Source organism: Pieris rapae, chromosome 20 (assembly GCF_905147795.1).
Source record: "Pieris rapae chromosome 20, ilPieRapa1.1, whole genome shotgun sequence".
NCBI lineage: Eukaryota > Metazoa > Arthropoda > Insecta > Lepidoptera > Pieridae > Pieris > Pieris rapae.
The window spans coordinates 7,876,258-7,897,685 of record NC_059528.1 but is presented as its reverse complement, the minus strand read 5'-3'; the positions used below and the strand labels follow the sequence as shown (position 1 = coordinate 7,897,685).

The 21,428-nt window shown below is 32.5% G+C and overlaps 1 protein-coding gene across 1 annotated transcript in view; it reads left to right on the top strand.

The window, feature by feature from the left end:
* Positions 1 to 775: 775 nt before the first annotated feature.
* Positions 776 to 21,428, top strand: part of LOC110993446 (orexin/Hypocretin receptor type 1) — a 50,072-nt gene continuing 29,419 nt past the window's right edge. The window contains exon 1 of the mRNA XM_045632735.1: positions 776 to 897. The gene's annotated coding sequence lies outside the window, so the exon portion shown is untranslated. The remainder of the gene's footprint in view (positions 898 to 21,428) is intronic.

Genomic DNA, 21,428 nt, shown 5'->3' with positions numbered 1-21,428 from the left:
AAGATACCCTCAGTTGTGGCAGACGAGATAATATTATAATTATCCAGTCTGAACAAGTCAAACCGTTTATGAAGACATCGTTTAGAACCGAAAGAAATATACCGGTTATATTGACTAAAATCAAAGGTCCCGGCGGATAAAAGGTAACAACACCAACGCCAACAAAATAACAACGTCATGGGCTATTACGACTATCGGTTTTTACGACCAAATGAGTAGAGCCTTCGATTATTATTGTCGAGAAGCCGAGTTTGTTCTCCTAAACGCAAACTCTTTTGTATACGACATTTTTTTGTAATTATTGAATAAATATAATTAAAAAAAGTTTACACAATACTAATAAGACAAGTTAAATACATACCATAATATGTTTTAGATTTTGTTTAGGTTACTCTTGCCGATTAATTAAAATCCATTGTAAAGCCTATTTGATTAGACTAATTCGCAGTTTGTCTATTATATTTCTTGTCGTTTATTTTTTGGAACATGTATGTTTACTACAAAATATAGCTAGTTACTTATACTGTAGAAATAGTATTACGAGGCACTAAAAATAGGCACTTAAAGAATAAAAGATTAAATCGCTGAAACCAAATCGAATGATGTATACGCTTGTTATATTGACAAAATTGGACTGCAATACACATTGCGCAGATAAATCCCATTAGATCCTACATAAACCTAAGGTTTCTATTATTAATTTCCGGAATTCAATATATGTTCACAAGCAAAAATATTATTCAGTTCAACATCTTAGTCGAGAATCTATCTTTGAACGTCGCTGAGCAGTCGAGTATTGGGTCGGGCGAGAGTCGCTTGTGTGAAAACGCGCGGGAAAAGCTGTCAATTGTCAATTTGTCCGCGTAAAAAGTATTTAATGTGTTGTTTTTTAATGCGGTAAGTAATATTTGAGTTATTCCATTCTTTTACAAAAAAAAACTAAAGTAGCATTGTAAGAAATATAATACAACTATTAATACACAAATAAATAAAACTACACAACAATTTGTAATTATTTTTTTTAATTTAGTGACGGCAAACGGGCTCACCTATTATGTGATAAGAGCCCATGGACACTCACAGAAATTTCTGGCCAGAAATCTGGCAAGTGCGTTGTCGGCTTTTCAATATATATATAAAGAAAAAATTAATTATAAAAATTGTATTGAAAGTGATACAGATTTACTAAATTCTTTGTCTTATAAATTAAAAATAACTTTATTTTCACACAATACAAAATCGATATAAATTGACAAATAAAATAAATATACTCTTAAATTGATTGCCACCATCATTATTGGTTGATTGGTGTTTTATACAGGTAGAAAAATTTAAATATATTATTTAAATTATTCAAAATTAACGAGTAATTATTCATTTACCTAAGACATCTTAAAATGTATTAATTAATGATTATTTCCGTAAAACATAATTAATATTTATTTTATATCGTAATATTATATTTTAATAATGTGTACTTTATTACTACAAATAATATTAAAATTTCTTGTATACCTGATAATTTTAATAATAATAAAAGAGTACCGAGAGTTTTTTATTTCTTTGCCGATGAGTAGGATGCCTACAGGTTCGAATTTAATGACGTGGAGTTAGTGATACCTAGATTATCTTTTGTTCTAAAATAAACGTATTTTATTTTATTTTAATAACTCATAATCTATGTAACTTCTATTCTACTGTTTAAGGCAAATGTGCACGCCATTATGTGTTGCACTTCTAAACGTTAGATTGTACTACCATATCACATTAATTGTACCATATTCTTGAAAAAAAAAATATTTTTATTAGTATGTTCTGTAAATTAATGAATATTTATAAATAAAACAGCATCTTCTTGTGATTTTATATATAAATTGCCTCTGCACTGGGACATAATTAACTAACGTAACTAGAATTACTTAAAAGGTTATTTAAGATAGGAAAGTGAGTTTAGTTCTCTAAGAGGAAAACTGAACTTTGTTATGTGTACTATTTGTGCTTATATTTAGTTAGTCATTCTTTTTTGGAAAAAAGGATTTTTTTTAATCCCAGAGGATTTTATCTCTGCCTGTTAATATATTTAAGAAATGTATTATTGAAAAGCAAAGTAGCAAGTAAAATGGCTTACTATAAAGTTAACGATTATCTAGTTGATAAAAGAGCCTGGGACTAGTGCTAGACAGGCTAATTTATTTTGCGATAATATATGTTTCTCAATAAGTGTTGTTTGCCATTTTGTACGATGATTTGCTATATTAAAAGAGTGCCGACAGTTTTTTACGCCGGCCTTTTCTCTCGGCCTACACTCGTCTTCTTTCCCGATGGTATCGATGTCTGCGATACAAATTTAATGACGTCAAATAAGTGATACCTGTTTCTCATATTTTATAAAAATATAAATTTATTTTTTATTTTCATACTTGTTGTTTATGTTAAGACTTAAAACTAACATGCACACATACTAATTAAAATTGAGTCCTTTTCAATCTTCTCACTAGGGCCGTGAAGTCAACTAAACAGTATTAAAACCCCAAAATGGTCCCCTTTTGTTCCAACCGGCTTTGACGAACTTCTTAAAAGCTAATTCTGAATTTCATTAGCTTTCGGTATTGTCAGACCCTTTAAGGGATAAAAATAATTAAGGCTGAGGGTATGAAAACAACGTACTATATTGAACAAAATTATTCACTCACGCGAAACAAAATTCTTGATGTAACAAAAACAAGGTCCCGTTTATTGCAACCTTAAACACATTTTCCGTATCTTCTACAGAACTACAGCTGAGTTTCATTATTAGACGTCAAGGCAGACTAAATAACTCCATATTAGATAACACGTATTATCGTTATAATCAACACTAAGACGTGTTATATTAATTCTATTTCCCTTATAAATGAGTTTTATTCGTATCACTGATTCCTTAACGCGTATACGGGTTAGACTAAACATCCATTTAAAACAAAACCAATTCAGTTCTTACCGATGCACGCCTTTTCTAGCGTTTTTTTTATATTTTACAACTAAATGTAATGATATTAAAACGTGGACCTTGCGAGATGTGGAAAGGCAGAAAATAGACGCTCTCGAAATGTGGTGCTGGATGAGAATGCTTGGGGTATAGTGGACTGAGTTTCGTACAAACGTCTCGATACTTCAAGAACTCTGTATTAAGCAGCGTCTATTTTCAACAGTACAATCTCGCATCCTTACATTCTTCGGCCACGTATCTCAGTGTGGTGATCAGTCCTTAGAACGCCTTGTCGTCCAGGGGAAGGTGGACCGTGCAGCAGGTCACCGACACGTTGGACTGATCAGATTAAGTCTGTCGTAGGAGAATCACTAAATCAGTGCAGCAGGATGACATACAATAGGCAGCGGTGGCGGAACGTCATGAAGCGCATCACATCTGCGCCTTCTACCACATAGTTATCACAACCGCTCTGTCAAGAGCAAAACGAAGAAGAAGAAGTAATGATATTATTTAAAATATGAAAGATTAGACAATAGGCAATGCTTTCAGTTCAACGAACTAGTACAAAATTTAGCACGAACATTGACAATGACAAATTTTGTATTGTGTTCAGTAAAGTGTAAAATTTTGGTAAACATTATCAACGCTTCGTTCGAGTTTGTTTCATAGAACATTTATAACTTTGTAACTGTACATTATTGCGCATTTGAACTGTGAAAGTAAATATGAAGAGGAATTGCCTAAACCCCAAAAATTGACGACATGTCAGATCTTGTTTTAGCTTTACAGAATTATTTATTATTATTAATGATCTCTTAAAGTCTAGCATTTATCGGTGATGGAATACAGACGGTGCCTATAGTAAAAATACTTACAATACCTCTAATAATGTTTCATGAATATTTTGTAAAAAAATTCCTGGAATAAATAAAAATGTCTGGTATTTGCTACGCCGTAGCTCGGCGCTACATAATTTGTTTGATCATAAATTAATTGTATGATTATTTATTATACATTTTCATTATTATAAAATAACACTAAATTTTGTTAACTCCGAGGTCAACACCCACCTATAATCAGAGATTTAAATATTGTGCCAACGTTTAATGTAAAATAATTACACAATTATTTTAATAAAAGCTCTCATTTAATTTACGTAAAAAAGGTAAGCTTATTTTTTGTAATAAATTACTGTACTTATGTTTATTGAGTTGTTCACTGTGATTTACTTGCGTTCATTTTATCGTAGCGTTGTATCATTACGAAACAAATTTTTATGATTTTCTGATGATGTAGCTTTATCATCGATTCAGTGTTATAGGAATCACAAACAAGAAATCAGATCTATTCTTCTTTACCACGATATCTGCCCAAAAAAAAATGTAATTATCAATTTTTGAACATTTATTGTTATTTTTTATTTTATTTTCTATACACTTTTACACAAAACTTCATTACTTTTACTAATATTATTTTTCCTAGTTATTCGTTCATAAGCATTAGTATTATTACTTCTTATTCTTTTATTGCGACTGAGGCGCAAACTGCCTTATAAACGCTCGGTTGTGGTTTTTAAACGAAAAATGTGTATATATGTTTCATGACTTCATGAATGCAGGTTCTTGTAAAATAGATGACGATCAAATCAGGTGACAAAGAGATTCTTCCATACATTCTACGATCCGCATCCCTTGATCTAATTTGTACATTGGAGAGGTTCAATAAGTGTGTGAAATTTACTGGCAGTAAATGTAAAATATATAGAGATTCATTCAGTATGTTTTTATGTTCCATAATGTATTCATTAAATTGTTACGTTAACCAAATATAAACCTATTATAAAATTTAAAATCTTGATGCAGCAAACATCAAGCGCAAGGATCTAACAAAATAATACAGAAAAATCGTTTTGATTGAATTTTTTTATTCAATTTTTAATTATGTTTCGTTGACAATTTCCTACAAGTTCTACCTGAAACCTATTACTTTTACCTAGTTATTTAAATTGTGAATATTTTTTTTAATTCGTAAATTATGTGATTTTTAGAGGGCACATACAAATTTTGCAAGCTTACGACAACATGACATTTGCATGCCTATTTTGATATTTGTAGTTATTTTTAACTTTCATTGCAAACGATGAATTATTATTATTATAAAAACTACTACAATAAAACATATTTTATACTTTGACTACCCACAATAAACTATACCTGAATTTATAAAATTATTAACGTATACCAATTGTGACACATTTGTATAACCTATTTCTTTGTTAGACGTCGGAAGTAGTAACTAAACGATCCCTTCCTTTTAAGGAAAACCTTGACGCATTTCCTATTCAAGTAAATATCAATTGACTCTATCTGTCCCCCGCCGTGTTTAATGTTGTCTCTGTAGTAGATAAAATATATCTATTGAAAGATATTTGCAGTTAAAAAGAATTTATTTGAAAGATAATTTATATTGATAAGACATCGTTTAAAGTAGTCACATTAGTATTTCAATTAGGCATATGAAAACAATTAAAAGTTAAAAATATTTAATGATGATTAGTTGCCCCTTCTAAAAGGTTTCGTGTGGAGAATAATGGACAAGAAACTCCATACTTACTCTACTGAAATTAAAAACTTTTTTAAAGTATTATTAGTAGTTAAATGTGAAGACCATGTACTTATAAACAAAAACTAAAAGAAAAATCAGTGGCTCTATAACCTTTGTAGGTCATGTAGCTTAAATAGAAGAACCTGGGATTTGGTAAGACATAATAATATAAGTTTTGTAACCAAATATGATTAAAAAATTCAGTCTAAGATATAAAAATGTATGTTCTAATTTTTTTGTAAAACTTTTTGTCCACGACAAGACGCGGTTCAGAAAACTAACGGCCAACCTCCAGTAATGGAGAGGTCTTGAAGAAGAAGAAATCTTTTTGTAGTATAATGTAACATGTATTCCATCTTTGGCTATATTTTCAGTGTATTCGTTTGTAATTACATATAATTTATGTCAGCTGTAGAATTACGAAATAAATAAATAAATGCTTGTTAAATGTCCAATGGTTTCCCTATTATTAGTAGCTTTTGTTAACATTAAACGTAAAAATAAGAGGTGATTAAAATCCCATCCCTTCAGTTTTACGTGACGATATTAAACTTGAATAGTTATTTTACGTCATAATTTTGGGGTGAGTCGAGGACAAAAATGTTGTTCTGTCGTAAAAAATTCAATAAAATCATTCTGCCATTTTTATTCTGAAGTTGTTGATATACGTCTTAATAGTTAAGCTTTGTTTTGTATTTTATGTAACGAGAATAAGTGTTTTTTTTATATGTAAAAGAGTACTATTTATGTTTGAAAGATTATTATTATATTATGTTGATGTAGGTACTCTTACGAACGTCAGTAAAAAAATCTTCTTAAATTTAATCTAGTTCTCTTGGTCATAGAATGGATTCGTACTGGTAATAACTCACCATTTCATTCGCTTTTTCTAAGAATCAACAACATTTACCTAATGCTCCGCAGCACCTGCTAAAACAGTTCATCATTTTTTCATATGTATATAAGTATTATATAGGCAGTGTTGGCCTAGTGGCTTCAGCGTGCGACTCTAGTACTTGAGGTTGTAGGTTCGATCGCCGGCTGTGCACCAATGGACTTTCTTTCTATGTGCGGATTTAACATTTGCTCGAACGGTGAAGGAAAATATACTAGGTAATATAAATATATTTAAAATAAACGAGTGTCCTTATGACCTATAAGCACACTCGTTTTTTTTTAATATCTTACGTCATCACTGTTTTTTGCTTTGAGTAGGCCTTTTAGAAAACTCCAATCTTCTTTATTAGCACCATATTAAAAGGAAAACTAAAATATAGTTTTACTTTGTTGAAACTGAATTTGAATATAAAGCCTGACTTTCCAATATTTCAACTCTACGTAAATGGTGGTGCCATCTGGCAAGCCGTTGAATATTCCAATCGACAGATCAAAGGGACCGGCTAAACAACCTTTATCGGTATAGAAACGTGATTTACATCATTTATTTTATTGACCATACTATCATTATTCAAATCAAATCAAAATCAAATTAAAATTTATTTATTCAGTTTGTATGCGACTTAAGGCATGCTTATGAATGTCAAAAACGTTTACAAAATTCGCGAAAGAGCAAAACTACGCCAGCCATATTACTGGCCTTAAACATTGAAAAATAATATGGAAATTTCACCCAGTTTCATCATCGAACGCACAGAATACGAAATTCCACTCGTATCACCGCGATATCCGTCGTTCCACATGTGAGCGATTTTAAGGCAGTTTTTGCCGCGCACCACCACTAAGTGGAACCAGCTACCTACTTGAGTATTTTCGAATCGATTCTACTACGAGCCGGTGTATCTTTTCTTCTAGTAGAGATGTTTGAATCTGCAGAATCCGAACAACTCCTCTAAATACTTTTCATGGTAAATGCGGCAGAAGATGCAGAGAGAACTTACAACTCTACGCAACATGAATACGGTTAAATGGAAGGAGCTGATCGTGATGAGCTCCCATCACTCAGCAAAGTGGCCCGGAGTGACGTGCCGACTCGCCTTAAAACTCTTTCTATGGACTTTCTGTGGTATTTCCTGGACATATTCCTTAAGGATGTTAACGAACCCAAACACATGGGTGTTCATGGCCTGTGGGTGCTATCTTTAATGACATATGCACACTGCTGTTTACTTTTTACATTTTCTAGATCACAAAAAATACCTGGTTTAATTACAATTCAAATAAAATCGTGTTTATTTTTACACTTATAACTAAAGAACGGGTGTATTTTTACTTGTTGTGTTTGTTTCCGTCTCGGGAAAACTATTAAAACATTGAAACATAGACGAAAAACAAATAAAGTCCAATACAAAACGTGCGTGGGTTTCGTAGCTGTCAAATATGTATTGTTCCTCCCGTCGATAAGGAAAACTCTCTTATCAAAGAAGGTTTTTAAATAATGTATACGCAATATTCGGGTTCGTATTTTATATTTAAAAAATGTAGTATTCTATCTGTAATGATAAAGTATTCAGATAAACATTGGTTGTCAAATAGGTATGAGTTCAGAAATGTTTTTTGTGTAATATAAGAAAAATATATCAAGCTAATTAAATATATAACAAAACAATATACATTGTAACGTTAAGTATTGCAATTCCGTGTCAAGAGTGAACTTAATATTTTAATTAATTGTATTACATACGAAGAATGATAAATTATGTTAAGCTAATCTATAATAGACTAATCGACAGTTATGCAGTAAGAAGTTCGCCGGATCAGCTAGTTAATCATAAATTGCGTCTTTTTTATTGATGAAAGATTGTCAACGCTCGGCACTCTGTTACATTGGTAAAATAACCTCAAAATACAATTATTAATGTGACAATCACTATGAAACTATGACACACACGAAGAGACCATACAAATAATAAACAAAACAAAAAATACTAATTAAAAAAATACAAAAAAGTTAAACAAAAATGGATTTTAGTGTGTTACATTATATGCTATCTTTAAGTAATTTAATCCATAGTTAGTTTGTTTTATTGATATTTTTCCTTGATACTTATATAATAACCATCACTTCTATACTAGAATTAGTTTTGCGCGATATATGTCGAAGGATACAAAGTTATATTTGCCGAATATTTAACGACTAAACTGACTTAAAAACCAGCTTCGCAGTATTGGCCTAGTGGCTTCAGCGATCGAACCTTCGACCTAAGGGGGTCCCCCCTCGCGGTTCGATCCCCGGCTGCACCTGTATTTTTTAAGTATGCGCATAAAATACTCGTGCGTACAGTAAAGGAAAACGTCTTGAGGAAACCGGTTTGTCTAAGATCTAAACATCAAACATGATTATAGAGGAGAACACAGTAAGCTAATCCTATTTGACAAATCATGAAACAGATACAGAAATCTCTGGCCCAGACAGAAAATGGTTTTAACATTGTTTTACTCAAAAACCAGGGCTGATGAATGATTCAAAGATTCATAATGTAGGTTTAAAAATTTGGTGCACTTATTAAGAGTGCCTCTACATTTTTAATGTGTTCACACAACACGGGCTTAAATATATGAAGAGACTTTAAAAAGTAAATTGCATTTTTGGCGCAACATTCTTGCTTCAATAGGCAAGAATTTGATCGTTATATAAATCAACAATCGTACTTTACAATTATAAGGTACTAGCTGATCCGACAAGCATTTCAAGCAATTAGGATATTTAACAACCAGATATTTAGTTGCAGTATAAATACCGACTGCAGCGCCATCTGCCGCCCGATTTGTAAATCTAAACCATCCAGGACGCCACTCAAACGCATACAAAAAGTTCATTGAAATCGGTCAAGCCGTTTAACACTAGTTCCGTGATATACACACGTACAGTAGATAGCAAAAACAACAAAAAAATATTAGCAAAATCGGTACAACTGTTCATGCGTGATACCGTGACCAAGGGAAACGGGGATTCATTAATACATATATGATATTATTGATTTGACAGTCGCAGAAGTAGCACAAGTAGCACCCAGGGTGAGCTGCAGAACTTTGTGCGGATGAGAAAGGTTTAAATTCAGCAAAATGTTCCAAGTTCCGTCTGCAAAAACTTCCTAGAAGTTCAGACACCTCTCTTTCGAATTTTTCGCGATCATAACGGATTAAACAGCTCTTATATAGCTAGATATATTCGGTAGTGGGCTAAGGAATGTTAAAGAAAGCATTGTTTAACATTCCTCAGCCCACTACCGAATAAATCCAACTGCCTATCTTGTATCTAAGCCACTGTTTTGTTTGTGTTTTTTTCTACTTTGCAAAATATTTCCGGTAGTTTAATATTATCGTGTTTTCATGTATCGTGGTGTCATTTAATTGTAATTTATATTTAAATAACATTCATATATATTATGTGTTTGTAACTTAAATAAATAAATAAAAATAAACAAATGATTTCACCGCCTTATTTCTGAATTTTAACCCTTCCATCTATGCCACTATTGCTTTTCTGTGATGATGTCAAATCGAAAGATATCCTATGATATGCTAAGAATAGTCTGATAGTATTTACAACTTATCGACTTTCACCACTATGGTCTTTTGAATAGTAAATAGTCAAACTGAGCGAGGTCGCTCCAAGTTGGAAGATCTTATTTTTAATTTTTTTATTAGAAGATTATATTGACCGATTATTTTCATTTTTTTAAAAGATAAGATTAATGTTGACAACGACATCGAATTTAATATCACACACAAAAGATTTATGATGACTTTCAAGATATAAATTCTCTAAATATATTGAAATAAACATCGGAATTTCGTTACAGGGTAAGCCTATAGGATACTATCGCAAAAAAATATCTAAAATATTATTTAAACCAATTTATAAAACACAATTCTGTCTTAAGCCCCGTATAATGAATGGCAGATCATATTTCGCAAATTTGTTTGCTCCTAATGATATAATCGATTCTCGTAAACCAGTCGAATAACTCACGAACAAACAGAAAAAAAACGTATTAATGTCAAAACAAGAATGATTTAAAATCGTGACTCATAGGCGAAGATATTTTTTGTTCACTAAATTTAGAACAATTGTTTATTTTGTGGGTTTCAGTTGAAAGGTATAATAACCGAGTGGGTGTGATGGATTTTTGTTATTAATCCACACATCGTAATGCGTAAATCAGAAATTGTGCGACATCAGAAAACAAACGACAGCAATGTATAACCCGAATCTGACATTTGACAACACTTTGACAACCTTTATGCCAACTATACTTACCGATTAGATTGACAATTATGTAAAAGATACAAAAATATGAGGCACAGAACTTAAAAGGTGCCACGAATTTTTAATTTATTTCCAGCTACGTGCAATTTTATAATTTTTATAACTATTGTTAAATCAAAGTGTTAGTATTACCAGCCTAACCTCTCTTATTGTTTGCAAACTTATTCCTTCCTTACAACAGACAATTGTGTGCCTTTAATGTAAAGAATATATATATGTTAACGAGGTATGCACTTATTCATATCTTTATATATATAAAATTCTCGCGCACAGTGTTAGTTCCCATACTACTCCGAAACGGCTCGACCGATATTTATGAATTTTATTATACCATATTCAGTACCCCTAAGCGACCAGCCCAATATATTTTTATAATAGGCATTAGCATACAAAAATACACACCACCCTTAATTTTCATCCCTTTACAATAAACCCCAACTTATTATTTGTTAGTTAAGAACTTAAAACCTGAACTCTGCGGTTTATATAGAGAAAAATCACATAAAAGTGTAGTCTCTGCGCTAGCATTGCAAAATGTTCCATGTTGGTTTGTGCTGAAAAGGTGGGGTAGAAATTAAGGAGAAACGAAGTTCCCGAGGCCGCTAGTCTTAATATAAAATTGTGTATCAACGGCCATCGAACCGCTTGGTACACAGACGCCAGACAATTATCAATAAATTAACTGAAATTGACTTCACGTAAATTTTATTAGGTGCCAGTATTTCGCACTAAGAGTTTAAATGATGCATCTTAAGATGCATCACAGGCCTATGTGTATTCTGGTGATTAGAAAAAAAATACGTTTATTTTGGAACGAAGTATCATAATGGTAATTCCTTATTCCACGTCATTAAATTCGAGCCTGTTGGCATCCCTACTTATCGGCAAAGAAGACAGAGGGTGTAGGCCGAAAGAAAGTGCCGGCGTAAAAACTCTCGGTACTCTTTTTAAAATAAGCAAATCATCAAACAATTCTACAATATTTAAAACAAATATAGCAAATTCATTAAGTAGAAGTAGCCTGCCCAGCACTAGTCCCAGGCCCTTTTATCAATTAGATAATCACTAACTTTTAAGCCTTTAATTTTATTAAATTGTAATACTGGTGTTAATAATTCCGTATATTTTGTTGCCAATAAGATACGTCAAACATACCATACAAATATTATTGGATTGGAGATTAAAGGTTTTATTACTATTTACGGAAAGAGAACGTTAACTTGGAATTAATTCGCGAGTAGTTTATGTTCGTGAATAAGACTTCTTTGATGTTTTAATATAGTCTATGGTTTCCTTTAATCAATACAGTTAATTGCTATTTTTAAATACTGAAAAATTTAACAGTATTTACCACAATTAGGGCCTGTTTCACAGTATCTGGTTAAACTACGAAATAGCTATGCAACACATAAATTATACGAAAGATAAAAGTTCCGAATAAGAAACTTCGCATATAATGACAAATAGCGCTATCTAATAGTCGTGAAACGCAAAAATACTGTTTATCCTACCAATAAGTAATAAATAGCTTATTTGGAACTTTGTGTAAGTGACCCTTAATATATCGTTTCTCTTGTAATAACAACAAACGTTTCCAGATAATCTAATTCTTGAAACTCCTCCTTCACTGTTCAAGTATACTGCTATGGAATTCCTTACCTATTTATATCAGACGAGCTCAGTCTTTAAATTTATTTAAAAATCCTCTTTTCGATCATTCTTCTTTTACCTCGTAATTAGCTTGTACTTATATATATAAATTCTAACTCTTGGATTAGCTTTAACATTTTTGTTTTTACATGTTATGGTTCATTTATCTATTGTTTTTTTCTTAATGTTTTACTTTATAAGTAGTGTTATTTGTTATTTTGAGAGTTTTCATTATTTATTTATGCACTTCTTGTACTTGGGGCGGTGGTATCACTTAACATCAGGTGAGCCTCCTGTTCTATAAAAAAAGGTGATCAGCCTCCAGTGCCTGACACACGTCGTCGACTTTTTGGGTCCAACACATGTTGGTTTCATCACGATGTTTTCCTTCACCGTTCGAGCAAAGAAAGTCATTTGGTGCACAACCGGGGATCGAACCTACGACCTCAGGTATGAGAGTCGCATGCTGAAGCTACTAGGCCAACACTGATCCTGCGCTGTTCTATGTTAACTCTATATACAAGCAAAATTTAAAATATCAGTCACTGGCCTTGAATTTGGAAAAAAAGCTTTGTTTACAGCTTTTGAGAACTCTTAAAAATTAAGTTCAACCCTTTCTATATTTAAAAAGGGACTTAATTATAAAAAGTTCAAACAAAAGCGGAAATTTAAGTATTTTTTCATAAACAGTAATTAGAAATCGATAAAGCTGGACAAAAGTTTTGAAGTATTCAAAGAGTCGTTAGGTGTTATCAATGTAATTTAGTGCCTTTTAGGAAATATATTGCTTGTTTACAAACTCCATTTATCTTAAAAAAGTGTCCTTATCGTAATTCATGATTTTTTTAATTTAATTTCTATTTGAAAACAAAAACTTTTGACTAGACTATCACGTTAATAAAAAAAAAATTTACATTACTTTAAATTACCTATGAGTTTTCATCAACTCTTCTAAAATAAATTATTACGCTAAATCTGTCAAATTGTTTGTGAAATGACTACTGCGTGAATGCAAGTCACAATTTATCTTTTCAAAGCAAGAAGCAAAGTTTACTCGTGTGGCAAAGAAGATTTATTAGCAAGACTACGGCCGTAAAAATGTTTCATTTGTGTTTACAGTAAGTGTACATACAGTCTTTTAGAAGTGATTCTAACTTGAAATTAAAATGTTCAAATTTAGGGTTTTCTTATATCAAAGCTTCATAATGCCCTATTGGCATAGACATAATATGTCTGCATCTGATGATTTGAAGTATGCAGCCCTGAAGTTAAAGGAATAATTGTGCCTCGATTCACCCAGAATATACGTTTAATTTAACTGGAAAACAAACTCGGAACTACACATTCGTAAACAAAGTTATCTGGATACAAATTGTTTTTTAAACTTTCCGATTTATATTGTTACCTCTGGACACATAAATTATTTTCGAAGTCTTTCTTTGTCTAATCTCCTTACACATAGTTTTCGGGGCTAAATAATGCCGGGATAGGAACATATTTTTATACTATAACGAATATACATCTGTTTCTGTTAAAACAGATGTCGCACTGTTATCATCGCTGAGAGTAATATTTAAAATCATTGTCACCTAACTTTCGTTATATTTCTTTATGACAAAAAGATTTATCTCTAGAAATACTCATGCATGTATACTAAGAAGTTTAGAAGGTGTCCATGGGCGGCGGTATCGCTTAGCATCAGGAGGCTTCTTGCCCGTTTGCCGTTGCCTGTTGTTCTATAAAAAAAAGATTGAAAATTTTAACGATTGAAGTTGGTAATTAGCTTTCTGAGTCTGACACATTTCGATTTGTGGGTTCACGTTGTTAACCTTTATTATAGGGGCAAGTTCTAATTACCCACATTCTAAAAAATTCTATTGGTGCTCAGCCGTAATACGAACACACGACTTTAGGTATTTAGAGTGTCCTAAGCAACTGGGTTTAGACTGCTCATATAATATTCTAAATAAATATATTTTGTAGTATTGCCAATATTCCGTAATCACACGCGTTAGCGGGAATAAATATTGGTTAAAGATGTAATATGTTACAATAATAAATACAACCAAGGACGTTTATTTTTGCTTTGCTTGTTTGCTATGTTGAAATAAAATTGGAATATGATAGGTCCATATTAAAGTCCTCCGTCTTTGATGACCTTATTTTTATTTAATTACAAAAGCTTGCTCGCTTGGTTCACTGATACATTGTTGGTACCTAGTGGTAACAAATCGTGATACATGTAGTATCAATTTATTTCAGTATAATTAGTATTATTATCTCATGTAGGCAAGTTTACAGTTCAAGGATAGTCATGCTCGCTTAAATGTCATTGTTTTTGGCGGCGTCCATGCGTCGGGTTGTCTTTCTCCCTAAAACATGGCGACGGGACCGATGGCTGGCCATGCGTCATACTCGTGAACGGGTGCTACTTTTGGTGACTGGTCGTATTTGAATTCGTGTATGCGGTGATGTTAGATATTTCGACTATGTTTCATCATCGGACGTCGAGGCAGAATACGAAATTCCACCCGTATCACCTCGACGTCCGCCGTTCCACAACTGCGTGCTTTTCCAGGCAGTTTTTGCCGTGCACGACCAGTTTGTGAAACTATCTGCCCACCGAAGTATTTCCGAACCAATTCGACTTAGGGTCCTTCAAGAAAAGAGCGTACCAATTCTTCTTTCTCTGGCATCGAGAGTGTCCATGGGCGGCGGTATCACTTAACATCAAGTGAGCCTCCTGCCCGTTTGCCACCTGTTCTATAAAAATATCACATATATTTTTACGATTCTCTAATTACATCTAAAATGGTTTGGTATGTTGCCTACTCTTTCTTCTTTCCAGTGGAAAATAGAAGATGCCACATTTATCTTTTTTGTTACTGCTCGAGTCATAACATGTGCGTTGCATAATACTTATGCATATAAAGCGTACTTATTAATTAAATCTAAATCTGTCCTGTCATCGCATTCCCTTAATACTCTTTCGTGTCTCTCAAATTGATAGCTGCTGTGATAAAATGACTGTTTGCGATTCCTGTCAACACTCCACTTTTGTTTTAGAACTCATGTTTATTTAGCACTCGCATAGACGACGGTTTAGTGATTCACATAATAGAAAATGAATTGTGTAATTAATTTGTGTAGAGAATATTGGACAACAAAAAAAAAATTCCCTTAAAATTGTTTTTCAATTAAGTCAAGTTATTGGCAATTTTGATTCAATGTTTTAAAATGAAATCCAAATTAATTAATCTCTTTGAAGTACACAAATATTCTACAGGCCGAACATCCCATCGATAAAGAGATTTACCGCGAAATTTGACTCGATTTTGAATCAAAAGTATATAATAAAATAATACGAATACAATTATGCCGTGCGTCTTGGCCTCAATGTCTCCATTGATCTTTTTTGTCTTAAGTGCTAAACAAGAAAAGAACACAAGAACAGAGTGTCTTTCCCTTAATAGAGACTGTAAAGTTATTGGAGACTTTCGTTTATTTATTTGTTTATCAGTATTTAAAAAAATACGTTTATTTTAGAACATAAGATCATCATGGTATCACTTATTCCACGTCATTAAATTCGAATCTGTTGGCATCCCTACTCATCGGCAAAGAAGACAGTGGGTGTTTGTTGGCCGAGAAAAAAAGCCGGCGTAAAAAACAGTACCGAGATCTCTCTCAGTGCTCTTTTTAAAAAAAAGCAAATAATCAAACAGTTCTACAATATTTAAAACAAATATAGCAAATTAATTAGAAGTAGCCTGCTGTATTTCAACAGCTACTTATTAAATAGTCAATAAATAGTCAAAAAAACAATTATATTATACACAAAAGCCAAAAACAGATACACTCAAACATAAACTGTTAACAAAAAAAACATAAAAAAAATTCACACGTTTTCCTTATTTGAATTTGGAATTATCTTCTTTAAAATAAGAAGTTTCTAATGATACCATAACCAGCCAGATACAAATAACCAAAGAGATTTAATTACAAGTTGATATATGCGATAAGACTTTTCCCCCTAATACGCGTGAAGGGCAGTCAAACAGTGGAATGGTGGGGTTAGCGGGGGTGAGTTTACTCATCCAGTAGGCGCTAATTGAGTGACTCATTGTTAGTATATTTACAAATTTTAGCCTACTTGGGTCACATTATATTATATTTATGTACATTATATTTTGAGTTATCAACGAGTAAACAAGTAAATCCGGAAGTGAAGTGAAGTGAAGAGAGTCCCGGAATTTGACTCTGAGCATTTAACACTCACTCGTAAGGAGCGGGGTCATAGTAGCGGTGCCGCCCACAAGGATCCGTTTTTTTTTTTATAGAACAGGGTGCAACCGGGCAGGAGGCTCACCTAATGTTAAGTGATACCGCCGCCCATGGACACCCTCAATGCCAGAGGGCTCGCGAGTGCGTTGCCGGCCTTTTAAGAATTGGTACGCTCTTTTCTTGAAGGACCCAAGTCAAATTGGTTCGGAAATACTTCAGTCGGCAGGTGGTTCCACAAAGTGCGTGGTGAAAGGTGGTGCGCGGCAAAACTCGCCGTGCGAGCGTCCCGTTCGGTTTATTAAAGCATTGCCACCCCTTGCTTTCGGATCCGAGTATTCGGCACCCGATGTGCTGTATTCCTACCACTCGGATCCGAAAAATGTTATTTTTAATAACATATAATAATATACATACATATTTACAAACATTCATATTTACTTAATCTAAATTCGCCAGAAAGTTTTTGGTTTCCGCCTATTACTTTGTATCCATTGTTTACGCATTCAATGTGTAAATTCTGTTTTTGTATTCATGCTTTGTAACATGATATATAGTGATAATATATTTTGGGCTTTCTAAATTGAATCATTATGTTCCCCTACATCTTATCAGCGAAGTCATTACCGCTGACACTGTCAATCCTATCCTAGCACTTGACAAATCGAAGCTGTTAAGTATGTGATAAATCTGATGACAGAAGTGCCCATGTGCACAGATATTGTGTTTATTGTATTGTATGGAACTTTAAAAAATAAAAATAAAAAGTTTCTTTATTTGACCCAAAAAACAAATACTACATTACATATATTACAACATTCATTGTGGTCAAACCTTATATAATATACACCTATGAGCACTAGCGTTTAAACTAGGCCTAGCCTGGCCTAGTTTAAACTTGGTGGCTAAAGTGGCTTTATGACCACATTTTTAAAGTGGGGAAACGTGGTGGATGTATATGTGGGAATCGCCTACCAGCCGCACCAGGAATCACCCAAGGTGTCCGCATCAACACGTGTTGAACCACGGCCCTCAAATACCATAAATAATGTATGACTGTCGCGAAGTCGATAACACGATGTTGCATATATATGTAGTATATACTGCAGTTGTAACTTTTTAAAAACAAAAGAAAGGAAACTTATAAATCCCACTTACCATGACACAAGGCCCACTGGAATTTTCTTCCTTTACGCAATTGACAGACGGTAAAGAATAACGAATGGCATACAGCTATCTGAAAAAGGAAATCTTTCAAGTGGTTCTCTACTCTAAATTCGATGGAAAGCCTGTGTAATAATGGAATATTCTTTGTAGGAATGTTTGCGAAGAACCCAAATCAACGACATACGTGTTAGGCTAAGAGGTTTATTATGTATCTGTCAGTAAGTTGATTAAGGAAAGATATTTCTTATGCTTTTTTCATAGAGAATAGTGGGCAAACGGGCCTAACGCAATAACGCGTTGTCGCAGTCCATAGAGTTGTAACACTGCATTTATATATTTTTACACCTCAATTAAATTTTTTAGATTTGGCTGTAAGCTTATTTTTTTTATATAATAGGGGGAAAGCCTGCGGGACGCTCAAAAAGGGCAGTCATTGCAGTCCATAGACACCCATTATTAGTAGTTGCGTTGCTGGCCTTTGAGGGAGGAGTACGCTCGAATTTTGATTAGTTGGAGGTCGTATCTGCCAGGAAAGACCCCCGGGAGTCGATTCCACAGTTCGCTGGTTGGCAAAAGAAAATGCCTTGTCATTCGGACTGTTTCCAGCAATCAAGGTTGCAATCATATTATTTAAACGTCACCACATATATAATGCTATATCTACAGTATCTTTTACAAGCTCACTTTTCTAAAATATATGAGAATTATAGAAAACATAAATGTAACAGAAATTTCATTAAAATTCTAAATCATTTATTAATTATTTAACTCCTAGTTATGTACCGTTTTGATTTCTTATCTATTAAATAGGGATGAAATCTAATATAGCAACCACAATTCACAAATAGAATTTATGATTGGCGCGAAATACGGCCGCCACAGATAAGTCTAAAGTGATGATTTACGGATAAGGGATTTTTAATCTGTATCCTAATAAAAATTTCATTCAAGCAATAACTTAAGATGTCAAGATTCTAGAATTGTTAAGACAGGTTTGAAATTCCTTATATTACAATTAAATAATAGCCAAAAGATTTAGAAAAATTATGTTTGAATAAAATTACTAAAATCAATTTAGTTTTCGTTAGCTATTCAATCAGGGATTCTAGAATTATTGAGACAGGTTTGAAATGTCTTATTTAAATAGGTCTCACAAGCTAGGGATGGATATCCATAGTTGCTCTCCTCACACTTTAAAATCGATTTTTGTTTAGTTTTTTGTAATGTTTGTTTTGTTTAACAATTGTTTCGATTGATATTTGTATGAGCTCTAAATGTATGTCATGTTTGCCTTTAAGTGCTTGTCACATTAAAAATTTTATGTTGTGTTTGTTTTTACCAATGTATCAGTATGCCGAGCATTGGCAAGCTTTAATTTAAGCTTTAATAAAAAAATATTACAATTAAATAATAGACAATAAATTTAGAAAAATTATGTTTGAAAAAAAATCCTAAAATTTATTAAGTTTTCGTTAGCTATTGCATAATACAGCCAATTTATTTTAATGAACGTTGGATTAAGTGGTCTGGTGGATTCAAAATGAATAAGCGAAAATAGTAAACATTTTATAAATGTCACAGATATACATTCGAGTTTAAAGCTAACCGAGAAATAAACTTTTATAACATTATGAATAATATTTCCGAGCGGAGGCGTATTATAACAGAGAATTTGAAAACTAAACTAATATAGTCTTTGACTTACACAAGTACTGCAATTTTCTTCTTAATAATAATAACTTCTTTAAATAAAACATATCTATCCAACGCAAGAGCTTTTGGGAATTAAAAGAAGTCATGAAAACGAGTATGGTAATTAACATAAACCTCTCTATATGGTCTATAATATAAATCTCCTGTCACGATGTTTGTCCGCGTTGGACTCCTAATATCAATCAAATTTGCACACCATGTGCAGTTTGATCTAACTTAAAAGATAGGATAGCTTACATCTCAATTTATACCCGCAATATTATTTTATTGCACATATTTGTTTATTGATACAATCTTAACAGATGGCGCTGTGTTAAAAGTAACAAACTTTCACATAAGTTACTCTACCGTTTGTATAGTTTACTACTATGTTATATAACAAAAACATTAGCCACAGCAAAGCTTGGCCGAGTCTGCTAATATGATCTATATATACTACTTGTACTAACATATGGATCTTAAACATAACTAAAGCGCAGAATACAAAGCTACAGGTATGTCAAACATCGATGAAACGACGCTTTGGTTAGACGATGTAAAATCAATATTAAAAAGAATAATCCAATTGAAAAAAATACAATGCGACATCAATCAAACTTTTAAATTTAGAAAAAATTGTTCCAATTCCATTGGCATTTCATTAATTTCGTCTCGAAATAAATTCTTTAATACTTCGAAATACAATTCAATTATAAGAAAAAAGACAGTTTCCTAGTATACAACCCATAGAAAAGTATCTCAATAAAAGCAGTTTCATTCACGGAAATTCTATTTCTACATAAAATCCCAAAGCAAGGAATGCCAATAAATTTCCTTCACTAAGGCTTTCATAATGCTAGTGAATATACTATCGCTCTAGGGAATAGCCAATGGAAAACATTATCGGGAAAGTAATAAATAAATAATGTTTTTATGCAGTTTCCTCAGTTTCTTAAGCCGCGCCCCACTATTATTTATTTATTTATAATTCAACCGTTATGTATTAGAAATTTAAATGTATAAGCAAAAACCTTGTTTATGTACAGAGAATTTGAAGAGATGTTTTTCAAGTTTGGCAAACGAAAATACTATAACATGAACATATTCATGATGAGAAATTCTTTCTTTCATACCCGGAACGTAGGTATCAATTTGGAAAAGAGTTCTAGTTTAAAATACTTTTGTTAAAACAAATAGTTTACATTAATAATAACCGCTTAAATATAAATATTCTTATGAGTATGGGTTAGTTAAACAAAAACCGTCCGTATCAGTTTGAAATTATTTTATGACGTTCATAAATGTGTATGAATAAATTATATTTAGATTTGATTTAATATATTTCCACTTCAAGTCTCATATAATTTTGATATTTATCACATTGATAATATTATCTGTGTAGATAATGCCGTGATTTCGGGGCATCAATCACCGCTGACCTAACTGTCAATCAAGATAGCAGTTACCTGGCCGTAAAATGCTAATTAATTGTAGGCCTATACTAATTATAATAAATGTAATTACAATAATATCTAATTAAATTTATACTGTATCTAAAATACCAAAGTAAATCCTAATGTGAAAAATGAAATATACATTGCTTCTAATTTTACATAAACTGCCAGTTCTCAAATCAAGGGCGTAGAACGGAAGAGAAGAACTGGCAATAAACTCTCCGCCACTCTTAATCGCCTAGTTTTTACTTTTACACAACGCTTGTAAGGAGCTGCAACCATTATATGTTCCATATGCCATCTTAAGTAGTAAATAATAATAAAAGAAATTAAAAACTAATATCTCCTCTATCAGCAGGTGGCACGGTGAAATAGGAGC